Here is a 13,890-nt window from a genome sequence, read left to right as displayed (position 1 = left end):
CCACCTCTTTTAGAGAGTTATCCTTTGATGCTGCACAATCTACTCTTAAAAATGCCTTCCTACAGCTCACTGGGGTGCTTACCAAAGCCATAGCTTTAAACCTCCCAGTCCCCATCAACAGCCTCCCTGTATTCTTCCACAAAGAGTAGCTTCTTGAAAAGGTAATCATGTATGAGTATGTATCTGTTCACTTACCCTTTTTTATTTTTAATCAATGTGGAGTACCAAGAGTTGTGTTAGGGAGTTGACTACAACTGAGCTTGGGTCTTACTGATCCAGAAATAGCCTCCATAGTTTGAGTAGTTACCAGCTTATGAAGTAGTCATTAAAACGAACATGGCACATACACATTATGTATACTGCTTTTTGTTATAATTCATACCGGGTGTGTTCTGATAAATTCATCCTTATTGTACAGAAAAAAAAAAATACTTTTTTACCAAGTTTTCCAAAGACAGAATAGATCACAAAGCTTAAGGAATTGAATATTGCAGTGGACTAGACAACTTCAAAATGCTTAGACCATTCCAGGAGGAAAACAGCTGGGAATTCAGTTCATTCATTTGAAATTGTTCTACAATAATCAAAACTCAAAACCTCAAGGCTCAGGATCCCATAGATCAGAGTCTGCCTTTTTGATAAACTCTTAGTAAAGTCTTGGAGACTAGAAACAAGATAGTTTGTGACACGTATGCTTCCCAAAAACTAGAATAGATTTTTACTGAATAGTGGTATATCTAATGGTATATGTTTCTTAAAGGTCCAAATGTAATAAATAAGTGGAAAAAAATGTCTCTGTGTTTTTATCACTATTTTTATGCAAAGCAAGTGTATCATTTTGTTACTGTGATGCAGTGACAGCAGGGAGTGGGCTCACACAGCCATTATAAATTTGCATCCTCAGGGCCTTGGTCTCCCCTAACGTCTGTAAACTGCAGTATTACATTCATTTATACGGGACATTTGTGAAAATCTGTTTCCTCACGGTCATATCACATTTAAAAGTTGGTCTTTGACTCCAAAGTAAAAGGAAATCTGTTTCTACATTTAAATTATCTTTGAAAAAGTGGGTAAATGAACACAAGCCCTCAGCTTACATGCAGAAAACTTCATACGTGCATGACTTCACTTATAGTGACATTTCTTATAAATCACTGCTGTTGAACTTGAGCTGACCGCACTCATCAGCCTCCTGAGAAAGAAGAGGAAAGGAAGCTTGGGTACTGGGTGGAAACAACCCTTAGTCTCTGTTTCTCTAAATAGCACGTGGATCTTTGTCCTGTTTGTAAATTGAAGAACTAACCGGTCAAATAGATCAGTTTTTGGGTGTCAGACATTGTAGGGCTGAGAATCTGAGCCATCTACCCAACAACTTGGATAAACTTTGTGGGTGCAGGCCATCTCTGTCAAAACTGGGCAAAGAATTTGTTAAATACGTGTGTGGAAAGGAGTGCCAGAGCAAAATCGGGTCATTTACCACGGTATTGAAGTCTCCAAAATGATGGAAGTGGGGCCTTTGCCCAGCTGGAAATGGCACTGAAAAACGAGCAGCTCTCAGCCAAGCCTGCCCACACCATACTAGGCAATTGGCTGGAGAATAAATTTAATCAGATGCGACTTGACCGCTTTTTAACCGCTGGGCAGGGAAGATTGAATTAAAATTCCCCTAGTCAGAGTGATCTGATTGGAGAAATCAACAATGTTGGAGATGTTTCTTAGTTTCTTTGAGAATGTGGGGTATAATTGAGGTCTTTGATTTTTTTTTTCCATATCCCCATAGGCGTTGGGCAAATCAGTTAAACTCAGAGCCTGTTTCAACTGTAAAATAGATTGAACTACTTTGTCTCAGTGCCTTTACTACTCCCAAAAGCCATGACTTTTAGTGGATTTATTTTGAGTATGAATGCGTAGAATTAGAGGGCTTATATTTTGATCAATTTTTAACAAAAAACGGGGCAGGAAATGCCCCCATAGTCCCCTAGTTTTCTTAGAAGAGTTTCAAATTTCCTATCTTTCCCTGTCAAGCATGTATTTTTAAATGGTTCTCCTGCAGTACATGAATATTATTCTGTAAAACAGAACTTTGGGGGAAAGTCACTAGGAGCTATCTCATTTTAACATAGTACAAATGTCCTGTGGAAAAGATAAAACAGTTTAGTGTGTTTGAAAAGAGAATCTGACATTTAACTAAGATGCTCTAAATTTTTAGTCTTGGTCCTTCACATTTAGATACCAGTTTGGGGTTTCAGACAGTTGGTGCTGACAGTGTGAAACTCCCACTGCCTGCAGTTAAATTGAAGCTTTGGTTTCTCATGTGAACGGCAAGGAAGCTGGGATTATGCTTTGTTAAATCCTCATTTCATGAATAGTTGTCCTTTACCCTCAAGCACTACCACACATGGTCTCCCCACTTGGTCTTAGCATGTGCAGGAGTTTTATCTTGTTTCTCAGCACTGGGCAAACCTTGCTGGAACAACCATTGGCTTCTTAATGATTTGCACATTAGAGGGCTTAACATCTTTGCAAATGAAAAATTCACTGTGCGGTAACAAGTCAAAAGGAACTCAGAGCCTTTTGAGAAGAAATCGTGCTGAACTATAATTTGGCTTACTGTGATAATGTTTCTTTGATCAGTATGCTAAGGAAAATTCTGAGTTTAGTAGAAAATGATATCCAAATGTATTAGAAATTATAAGACTATTTATAAATGTCTTTAGTATTATTAGGTTGAACTATATGAAATTGCTTATGTAGGTTTTTGCCTACAAAATGACAAGTTCACTTGGTTCAACGTATTAACTCTACATTTTATAGTCCAAGTAGAAGTTTTCTGAGTGCAAAATGATGGAACTTTCGATTTACCAGACCGGTCTACATACCTCTCTAATAATTACTGCATATTGTTAAACAAAACCCTAATTAAAATGCAAATCCCAAACTATCAAGTATTTAACCACCAGATTTTGAAAATACATTGCAGGAAATAGTTAAACCAGCGGGCTTATGGTCACGTTTTCTCATTTAGCACAAAAAAAAGGTTCATATAATTTTTTGCATAATTTTTTAATCAAAAAAATGTAATGTGGGGAGGGGACTTTTTTTTTAAGATTTTATTTATTTATTCACGAGAAAGACAGAGAGGCAGAGACACAGGCAAAGGGAGAATCAGGCTCCATGCAAGGAGCCCGATGCAGGACCTGATCCCAGGACCCGGGATCAGGCTCTGAGCCAAAGGCAGACACTCAACCACTGAGCCACCCAGGCGTCCCTGATTTAACTGCTTTTTACATAAAACTGAGACAGTTACAGACAATAGTTTCCTATGATAAGCCATTTAAAAGGAAGGAAAGGCTACCCTCAGACTCCTTGACATTCAAGAGTGGCAACGACCTCAGGTCCTATCTGGTCTTTGGACAGAGAGCATCCCCTTCCCCGTGTCCTTGAGGGTTGTCACACGATGCTAACATAAGCACCTCTAGCCTTGGGGAGCCCATCATCTCTGAAGACAGCTCATTCCTTGTTTAGCTAACTCAAAGTCCTGCTTCTACACCTTGAAATCAAATAGAATAAATGTAATCCTCTCCCAAATAAAAGACCTTCAAATATTTCAAGACAAGTGCACTCCGAGATCCTGCCATGGGACACGATTTCTCTCTTCCAGTGTCTCTTAATGAACTGGGGGGGGTAAATGACTATGCCTTTTCTACTCCTCACGTCTGGGCTACTAGAAAGCACTAATGTTTTCTCTGATGGGGAAAGTCATAGTTCCTCCAGCAGGTACTGCACTTAAAGCACATCTCGAGATCTCAGAAACCACCTGTCTAAAATAAGGAGTGTTGTTCTTTGATGACCTTCAGGTCCTGTCCAGCACAAGATTTTTATAACTATAGTATAGATGCAAACTCCACCAAATGAGCGTTAATAGTTTCACATGGAGCAAACTGGGGAGCAGGTGGGTTCAATGCACGAACACAGTACTTCTCAAAACTCAGTCATTTGCATGCACTGCCATGATTTCTACCATTTCTGGGTACCACCTGTACTATTATTACTTAACAGCTTTCTCTGAATCAACTTATTCCACTTACATCATTTATTTTAAAAGGAAACTTTATATCAGCATAAATGTGAAACCATTTTTTTGTCATAAAAAGAAAATACTCTTAAATACAGATATTTTACTGGTGATCTTTATACTTAAGTACTATTTTAAAGAACATTATTTAGAAGATCTGCATATCATCCAAAATCATCTGAAGGATCCTACAGAGTAGTCTGGATAAAGATCTTTGGGGAAGGCTGCAATAAAAGGAAAGTATATTTCCTGCTACCTGGAGATCTAGGAACCTTGTCTTCTCAGAAATGATCCCTGGGCCAAAAGCAGTTGGTAACTCAAGGACAAATTCGTGAAAGCTGATCCTGTGATCACCTAATATTAAAAGCCAACATGTTTTTGAGCAGTTACTAAATGCCCAAGTGCTTTTCATACATTTGAGTCTGATTTTCTAATTTCCTGAAGGTCATATTAGAGTAGATCACTTTACCAATGGAATCTATATTTATTATCTTGAGCCAGAGTTAATCAACCCACACACACCATTTGCAGGGGGGGGGGGGACATGGAGATAGCCTTAAGCTGTAGCCCAAGATACTAAAATGATATGGAGATTGAAGATGTGTCCTAGGATTTCATCCCTATGGGTCAATAATCTGAAAGACTTAAAGACAAAAGAATCTCCTTGGAGATCAGAGTTCTTCTACTGGGATATATACGCATAAAAATTATTCCCTTTTGAAGCCTCCTTTTCTTCAGAGTTCTCCATGCCACCAAAACAAGAAAAATGCACAGATTTAAAACAAATGACCTACAAGCTTTGAGGATACGAGTTATCATGCTGCATGGAAAACTGCCCCCACATCTGATAGGGTGTATTATGTTTGCATTTTACCCTTGTCGTGGTTTCCTGTCAGTCTGTGAGCTCTGGGGAAGCTTCTGAAAGAGTTGAGTCTCAGAAATTTCAGGAAGTACCAATATCAGATGGCTGTTGTGCACAGTTACTCTCTAAACCTGACCCACCTCTTCCTGTGTGTGTGCTTTGGATGAGTCTTCCTCCTCCTCAAAAAACACATATCCTGGGACATTAGCTTTCAAATCAAATGTCAGCCATGGTCCAGGTGGACAATTCTCAAATTAATGGGCTCAGCCTTTCCCCCAGGGAGGCTGCCTAGGCTCCACCCAACCGTACTGAATTAGAGCATACCAAGTGGGAGTCTGGGAATCTAGCACATTAAAGCTTTGAGAACCACCAATTTGGTTTAACCATTTCATTTTCCAAAAGGGGGAATCAAAGCCCAAAGAAGAGAACTGAGTGACTCATCTAAGACTCAACGATAGGTGCCAGGCCTAGAATTGTTCTTTACAGCTTCTTCTGCAGAGAGCAGGTCCTCAGGACACTCAAACACTCAAGGAACACCTGGATGGCTCAGTCATTTGAGCCTCTGCTCTTGATCTGGGCTCAGGTCTTGATCTCAGGGTCATGAATTCAAGTCTCGCATCAGGCTCCACACTGGCCTGGAACCTACTTAAAAAAAACAAACAAACCTGCTCAAGTCTAGCTGACCTGAACTTTGCCGAACGTTTGACATCCCTCACTTTTTAGTGTTTCCCATAATGCCAGTTTAGACGAGGATCACTTTTCTTGCAGTGAAATCCTACTTCTCCCCCACTAAACAACAGGGGATAAATAGCACCTTGAGTTGTCGCCAGAAACCCAAAACCATTTGTGACCAGAATCTGATGTGCTCTCCAAAAGCAAAACTAGCAAAATCCAACCTGTCAAGGGGCAAGATCTGCCACATGAAGAGAGGCGGTGAATAGTGGTGTCAAGAACACAGGCGTTAGTGCAGTTCCGGGTTCAAGTCCAGTGACACCATTTCAGTTCTGTTATCTGCACCATGGGGACAAAGTTACTGCAGTATCAATTTCTCGGGGTGCTTGGGAGAAGAGAATGAAAGGTGGATGAAAGGACCTCGACTGATGCCCAGTACTTGGTAGACACTCAATAAATGTTAGCTACCGGTGGTGGCAGGGACAGGGCTTGGGGGGAGAGGGGCAGTAAGGACAATGATGATGGCTCAAGACACAGCACCCAGGATGCTTGGGTGGCAAAGTGGTTGAGTGTCTGCCTTCAGCTCAGGTCTTGGTCCCGGAGTCCTGGGATTGAGTCCTACATCAGGCTCCCTGCATGGAGTCTGCTTCTCCCTCTGCCTATGTCTCTGCCTCTCTCTCTCTCATGAATAAATAAATAAAATCTTTAAAAAAAAAAAGAGCACCTGGGAAAGCGTGGGAAACAGCCAAACCCACTTAATGAGTATATCGAAATACAAAGAAAGCCTTATTTAACTGGAATACAGTTCAAGCTGATGTGGTATAGGCTTAACTGAATAGGCAGTCAGCTTGGAGGGAAGGTAAAGGGAGACACTTGATTCTTCAACAAAGCACTGTTGAACCCCTGCCAGTCTGTTGGGGTTAAGGGCTCAGGGCACGATGCACATCATCTCATTTAACCCTTACAATAACCTAATGAGGGGATACTCTGAATATCATCTTGGATTTAAAGATGGACAAACTGATGTTCAGAGAAGTTAAATAACTCATTCAAGGTCACAGGAACCCCCCACCATGTCCCTGCCCCAGATTCCTCTGAGTCCAGCACCAAGGGGAATAGATACTGCACCGGTGAAATATGAACTCAGGCTGCCAACTGGCCCTGGCCCGCTCTCTTCTCCAACTCTTTGCAAAAAAGGACCAATGCTTTGTCATAACCCCTCCCGTTCTTGAAATGATTTTTTTTAAGAGGGAGGAAGGCTTATAAACAAATACCTTCTCTGTAGCGAGCACTATCAACGACTGGTATCCTCATTGGCATGTCCCAGATATTTGTGCAAACGGAAACACCCACACTGATGACATGTCAAGTCATAAATGGCAGCTCTGGGTTTTTAAATCATTGTGTTGGTGTTTTCAGCCAGTCCCTCCTTACAAAACAGTTCTCACAGAATACCTGTTGAACTGTAATTATCAGCAAAGTACAAAGCTTAATAACGAAGAGTGAGCAAATACAAGAATTGGTAAAAAGATCCTACCACGATAGCAATTGTTTCTAAACACTTGGTCAGCCAGTTGAGCACATCTACACTTCAATGGTCAGGGTCATGCACCAAAGCAGGGGGTTGATGCATGAAGCACCAGGAAATCTGTGTTCATCAGAACAGCTGACTCGCTGTTGGCCACAGCCAGGCTAATGCCTAAAGCAGGATCTGCATGGGTCTCCTCTCTTGTAGCAAGATTACCTTACCATTATCACACACACACACACCCCACTGACTTTGAGAGTAAATTTTATGACTTCCCACTTCCCAAGGTAGGTCTATAAACCAGGGACAGGTGAATAGTCGATAGACACACTTTAAAAGAAGCAAGCCAGTTTGTTCTGCTGTCGCTCGAATTGTTCTAGGTCTCACAGCTGGAGGGTCCTGCTGTTGGGGTAGGCAGAGCTGCCGTCAGCTAGAAAACACTGGGTAGTTTGATAGCCCGAGACAAAGAGCAATATATTTATACACGTGATTTGCTTTCATGGGGCCAAGAAACAGAGGGCTCTGGGCACCAGGATTGTCTGCAAGATAACACCCTCTTCTGCAACAGGTGTCAGCTCCCTGACGCGGGGTTGGGGGGTGGGGAGAGATGGGCTCTTTTCTGACCCGCTCTGGCGGAGCAGAATCCCTAGTCCGATGGTGTCCAGGTGGTAGGGTCTCACATCTGGGAAGGCAGACAAAAATGCTCCCTCCACTTGGGCACCTGCCTCCCAGGCTGTGCCTCTAGCGCCCCCTACAGGACACTGTTAAAACTGGGTGCAGGGAGCTGGGACAAAACCCTCGGGTTTACATGTCTCTAACTGGGACTGAATGGGGACCTGCAGAGCTAAAACTGGCAAAGTCCTGGGCAAGCTGAGACAAGTTGGTCCCCCATTGACTAAAAGGGGATCTAAATCTGGACGTATGGGGGGAGTGGGGACCCTACATTATTAAACCATCATTACTTTATGGTTGAAATTAGGAAACGGGGAGTGGAGAGCATGGACCACAATTCTGAGAAAGGGGCAGGAGCTACCTAAGAGTCAGAAGTAAGCTATTCAGTAAAGAGCCCTTTGCCCTGAGCCAAAGCCCCTTGGCCCTGTAGCAGAGCATTGTGTCAGATTCTACAGCAGACTGGGGAAAGAGCTGGAGTTGGTGACACAGGTTTCCTTGCGGGCTGTGAATCATTCTTTTACCTTTCATCCCCTCAACCACCCCTTGAGCATCTATTATATGCCAAGAACACTCTAAGGCATCAGTAATAAAAATCCAGTATGACCTGGCCCCTGCCTTTCATCTGGTAAGGAGAGGTCTATACACATGGTCAGAGTCTAGTGGGTGAATGCCAGCATGGATGAAAAACTGCACAAATGTGCCCTGGAAATGCCCTTACCCTACTGAGCAGTGAGGAGCTCCTTGTGGACACCTGGGCACAGCAAGAACCGCTTGGCAGGACTCGGGCTCAGGACCTGGGCTGAAGGGAGCACGTGAGGGAGAGCTGGAGTCACATGAACCCTGCCAGACTCCCAAATCTAGACCACCTTCTCTGCCTGGCCCCCGGGGATTGACAGAGCCCAGAAAAGACAAGCAGATCTTGTGGTTGGGAGTGTGAAGGAAGAAGTAATCAAATTTCCAATGACAGGAGGTTGATTAAATAAATTATGAAGCTAGAGGTATTTTTGGGGTTAATGATGATGAGAAAGGTGATGTAGCCACATGAGACCATGCATGTGCTCCCAGATTAGGTTCTTTCAAAAGGTAAATGTATATTGGGATCATATTATGTATAATTAAATACACATTTGGATGAGGAATGGAAGTGAAACTGGATCGAGTGTGTTTGTGGTAAGATTAGAGGTGATGGCTAATTCTTCCATTTTTCAAAACTCAGTTTATATTTATATAAAGTTCACATGTACTGCACACTAATGAAAAATAAAGCTAAAAAAACCCACACGACTGCTATGAATGAGACCTGTTACGAAGCCAAAGACAGTCCTAGATTAACACATTTGAAGTTACCCAGGAAGAGAAGAAACAAAAGTTTCCACAGGGGAATTAATTGTCCTTTCAACTCATGGGCTTAATAATTTTGTTCATCTTCCCACCCTGCTGGTGCCAGAGCTGGCATCGGAACATGCAGGCCTGAAGGGAAGACACTGGCTTTGCAGAGCTGCCCCCAGGCAGGCTGGGAGATGTAACAAGAGGCGGGTGTCCTTCCAACAGATGATCCTTGAAGGATAACAAATTCAAGTTGCCATCAAAATGAAGTGATGGAGCCTGATTCAACAGCGGGGCTGGGCTGATCAGCATCCTATGGCCCTGGCGTGTGCCCAGATCACAAGGGAGGCCCAGAGGCCACCAGGACAGGTTCTGAGCTGCTGAGGGTCCCGCTCTGGGGATCAGGGGTGGGTCCAGTGCCAACAAGAGGCAGCCATCTATGACCACTCCCTTCTTCAACCCTCACATGCACCCCAGGCTCCCCCCACCCACTCTCAGAAAAGGCTTAGGATTGTTTACGTAAGTTTTAAACAGGAGGCTTCCTGCTCAGCCAGTTTCAAGGCTCCAGGGAAACCAGTGAGGCCCCATTACATTATGGTCTCCACCCAGTGCTCATCCCAGACCCAAGGCCTCCCCCACCCCCAAGGGTGGATCGAGGACAAGGAACTTGGTATTAGCTTGTAGGAAATTTGAGTAGTTGTTGAATAGCTGTTGAGTCAACTCTGTACCAGAGCTTTATTCATTTGCAAACATGGTTCTGGGGTCCAAAGTGGCCACCCTGAGACGCTGCCCAGCATCTTTGCTCCTTATCATTCACCCCACTTGCTGTACCCTAGAAAGACAGAAGAAGCTGGAATCTCCCTGGATAGAATCTTCCCAGACTCACCTGAAAACCAACTGACCTGGCCCTAGCGCAGAGGCCAGGCAAATTCCTGCAATGCCAGGCCCTGTTTGCAAACATTTCTCCTCTTCCTCCTGTCTCAGACCAGCAAACTGCTCTGTTATCCCCAGTGATCCTGGCTGGGTGTCCCCTGAGCCTGGATCCTGATCTGGACAGGATTTCAGCTCTCCCAGATCCAGGTGTAAATTTGCTGTGCAATTTTCTTCCCAGCTCTGTCCCTAATCTTTTCCTCAGACATAGACAAAAACAAGCTGCTGCTTCTCCAGAAAAGAAGATGGTAAGCAGAGACCCCTCGAGGAGTCAGTGATGAATCTTTTTCACATGTTCATCCAATATTTACTGACAGCTTACTAGACAGCCAGGAGATGGGGTATATTCTGAGAGGACAGGAACCTAAGTACAGGCCAAAGAGATGGAAGCTTGGAGACAGAGGAGAGAGATGGGCTGAATGCCTCCAGCACGGGTCACTTACTTGCCCCCCCACCCACCCACCAAGTGAGCTCAGAAGAGGGAGACAGCAAACCTTGGAGTGTGGAGTAGAGGGAGGGCCCCTTGCGCAATGATCCTAATGCTTCTCTGTTGGGCACTTTGGTCTGCAGTCCAGTGGAGATGCCCAGTGGCCCTACATTTGATATCTGTCAAACAAAGGAAGGAATAACCCATTCCTTCCCAGCAACCCTGATCCCTCGCCTCTCTTCCACTGCCAAGCTCCCAAACTCCAAACAAGCCAAAACCCTCAGGAGGCAGGAGGCAGGAGGCAGGAGGCAGGAGAGGGCCACCTTAATATGCCCTCTCCAGCAAATCACCTGTCCATCCTCCATGTCCCAGGCCCTTACTCTAGGCTCAATGAGCCACACTATGGAGTCTTCCCAAGGAGCCATGGAAATGGAACCATCCAAACTGCAAACACCCTGGCCACCTTGAAGCTTGACACTTGCCCTATTGTGCATTATTGATCCTCAGCACAGAGTACATGGTGCACAGAACAGGGACCACTGAGCCGGGATACTCTGCCCTGGGACTTGGCACCCGGATTCCAACATGAGGCTACCTCAAGCACCTCTAGCACTCTATCCCCTCTCCCGCTCCCAACCCTCTATTTAGCCCTTGTATTGAGTTTCTGTCCATCTGTCTGCATTGGAGAACAGGGCCTCATCCATTGGCCTCCTCCATACCCTTCCCATATTCCCACCGGCCTGTGCTGTATGCCAAGTTGTCAACGAAGTCTCCTAAAGCAGCAAGAGAGTTGGGAGATATGCATACCAGACTCTGGAGAAGTCACCCTTTTATTGGAGGCAGATACTACAGTTAGGAGCTCTCAAAGTCCCTGGGCTTTGGGGTCGGGGATCCCCAGCCTCCAGGAGAGTCCCACAGCTGAGAGCGAGCAGCAGATGGTGCCTGAGTGCTGGGGAGCACAGCTCCTCTGTCTTCTGTGGCCAAAGGGCTCCACCCAGAGGATACTCAGCTGGGATCCCTGTTCACACAGACCTTTCTTTGCCAGGTATGGAGGAGCTTTCCGGAAAAGGCTCAGAAACCCCCAGTGCCTTTCTAGAATAGCTCTGAAGAATTACCTCCTTTTCCCCAAATAGCCAGCGCCCAGCCCATGCCTACAGCTCCAGGAGTGCCTCCTGTCTGCAAATAAGAGGAAAAGTGGGGCAGCTCAGAATTCTGCCTCCTGCCTTGGGGAGCTCTGAGAACCAAAGTCTGGATGGGCACAATTTACTAAAAAGTACAAGGCTCTGCCCAAACCTAAAGGGGTTTTCGGTTGTTATCTGTAGGGCAAGAGGTGCTATAAGAAAATTCTCCCCTCCTGTTTTCACTTCCTCTTCTCTCTCTTTACCCTGGGAAGGGGAAAATCCTGTAAAGATTTGCAGCTGATGTGTAAAAAGTACCAAAACAAAATTCTAGTTGCATTTTAATGGTCTCTCTCGGTGACAGCCACGTGACTGGATTCTGACGTTCCATATTCAAAGCCTGAAAGAATCATGAGATCAGAACAAATATGTGGGTGGTAATGCCTGCTGATCTAAGGTACCACAATATTGCCCCGTGAAAGCCCCTCCAGCCTGGACCTGGATAACTCCAAATGATCCCCACACTGTTACCATCCTCAGGTGGCCCTGTGAAGGGCACTGTTTCTGTGCTATGCCAGAGTCCATGGGCCTACCTCCCAGTGGTCTCCCATGGGGGCCAGGTGGTATTTCAATGACATAGAGATCCCAGGAATGCCCAATCCTAGCCAGCTTGCTCCCCCTCCCACAAGAAGTTCCCAAGAAAGTCAGACCAAGGAACAGCAGCCAAACGAGGGTCACAGTCCCCTAGCCATACCAGCACCAATAACGTCACAAAGCTCTGAGAACTGTTCTTACATTTTACTGGGATTAATAGTAACACACATCTGTGCTGTACATTGACTATGGGCTGGGCCCTGGGGTGGAAAAGAGCTGGGAAGAGCAACAAAGGACTAGCCAGAGGGAAGGTCATGTTTAGTGGGTTCTGTAGTGGAGAAGTACAAAGTGGGGGGTGTGGCTGGTAGGTGACCCCAACATGCCTTTGAGGAACGGTAGGCCTTGACATGAACTGCCTGAATCCTCTCCTCAGCCCCACCCCAGCCCCATGAATGCTTATCAAACACTGTGGTTCCCCCAGCCCACCGCCCTGAGTCACCATGGTAACCTCAGAGCCCGGCTTGTGATGGGTAGTATATTACAGAAGAGGGGCTGAGGAAATGTTCCTTGAATGAATGAATGAATGAATGAACCAATAAATGCCAAGTGGTTATCAGGCTAGCATCTGGCCAGACCTTAGGACAGGCACCCTGCCTTACACCACTTTTGTCCCCATCAGACTTCACAGAGAAGCCTTCATTGGAAGGACTCCCTCACTCAGCATTTCAGAAGCACTCATTGAATAAATATTTACTGGGCTCCTATGATGCCCCAGACTTGGGGATGCTGGGGATTCATCAAGGAATAAAACACAAAACCTTCTGCCCCCAGGAGTTTATATTCAGTGAGGAATGAGACAAACTCTGTTTTTTAGGGCACCTAGGGCTAACTCTTGATTTTGGCTCAGGTCATGATCTCAGAGTCATGAGATCAAGCCCTGGGTCAGGCTCTGAGCTTGCGAGGAATCTGCTTGAGATTCTCTCTCTCTCTCTCTCTCTCTGCCCTATACTTGTGTGTGCCCCCTCTCTCTCTAAAACAAAAAAACAAAACCCCTGTGTCTTCTGTGTCACATACACACTCATCATTTCCCTTCATGCCTTCTCCTTACTCATCTGAGGCCCTAGACTTTAGCTCTTCAAGGCACTAGCGATGCCCTGCTTCCTTCCAGGAGAATATGCACTCTTCGGACAGGATAACAGTCCAGTGACTCATGAAGGGTGACTACAAGAGTAAAATGGGGCCATGTCAATCATCCAGGACAGAGCCAAGGGAGGAGACACTATTGCTTCCTAGACCCCAAATCTCACTTTGCATCTACTGACAGCGTCTTCTGCCTTGGGGTGGAACTGGCTCTTCTATTTTACTGAAAGTGAATTAGAGTCTGCTTTCATAATTGAGTGATGCAGAACTGTCCCAATGACCACCCTCGCCCTGGGCACCTTGCCTGCATGGGGCCTTTGGAGCATCATTGTCCCTCTTTCCTCCTTAGGCTACCTGGCTTTGGGCAGGGGGTGTGTTAGCCCTGGCACACATTGCCTTGCAGGCATTTGGAGAGGGGTGGCCAGCCCCCGCATGACTGCTGGGATGTGGGCGCTGTTCCTCAGCAGCATTTCCCACTTTCCTGGGTACCACGACTATCTCACCAGGCACTGGACGTGGGTGCGCAGAGACACCAAAAGAACTCGC

Source organism: Vulpes lagopus, chromosome 12 (assembly GCF_018345385.1).
Source record: "Vulpes lagopus strain Blue_001 chromosome 12, ASM1834538v1, whole genome shotgun sequence".
In the NCBI taxonomy this organism is placed as follows: Eukaryota; Metazoa; Chordata; class Mammalia; order Carnivora; family Canidae; genus Vulpes; species Vulpes lagopus.
The sequence above is the reverse complement of the archived record's forward strand: the minus strand, read 5'-3'. Positions refer to the sequence as shown.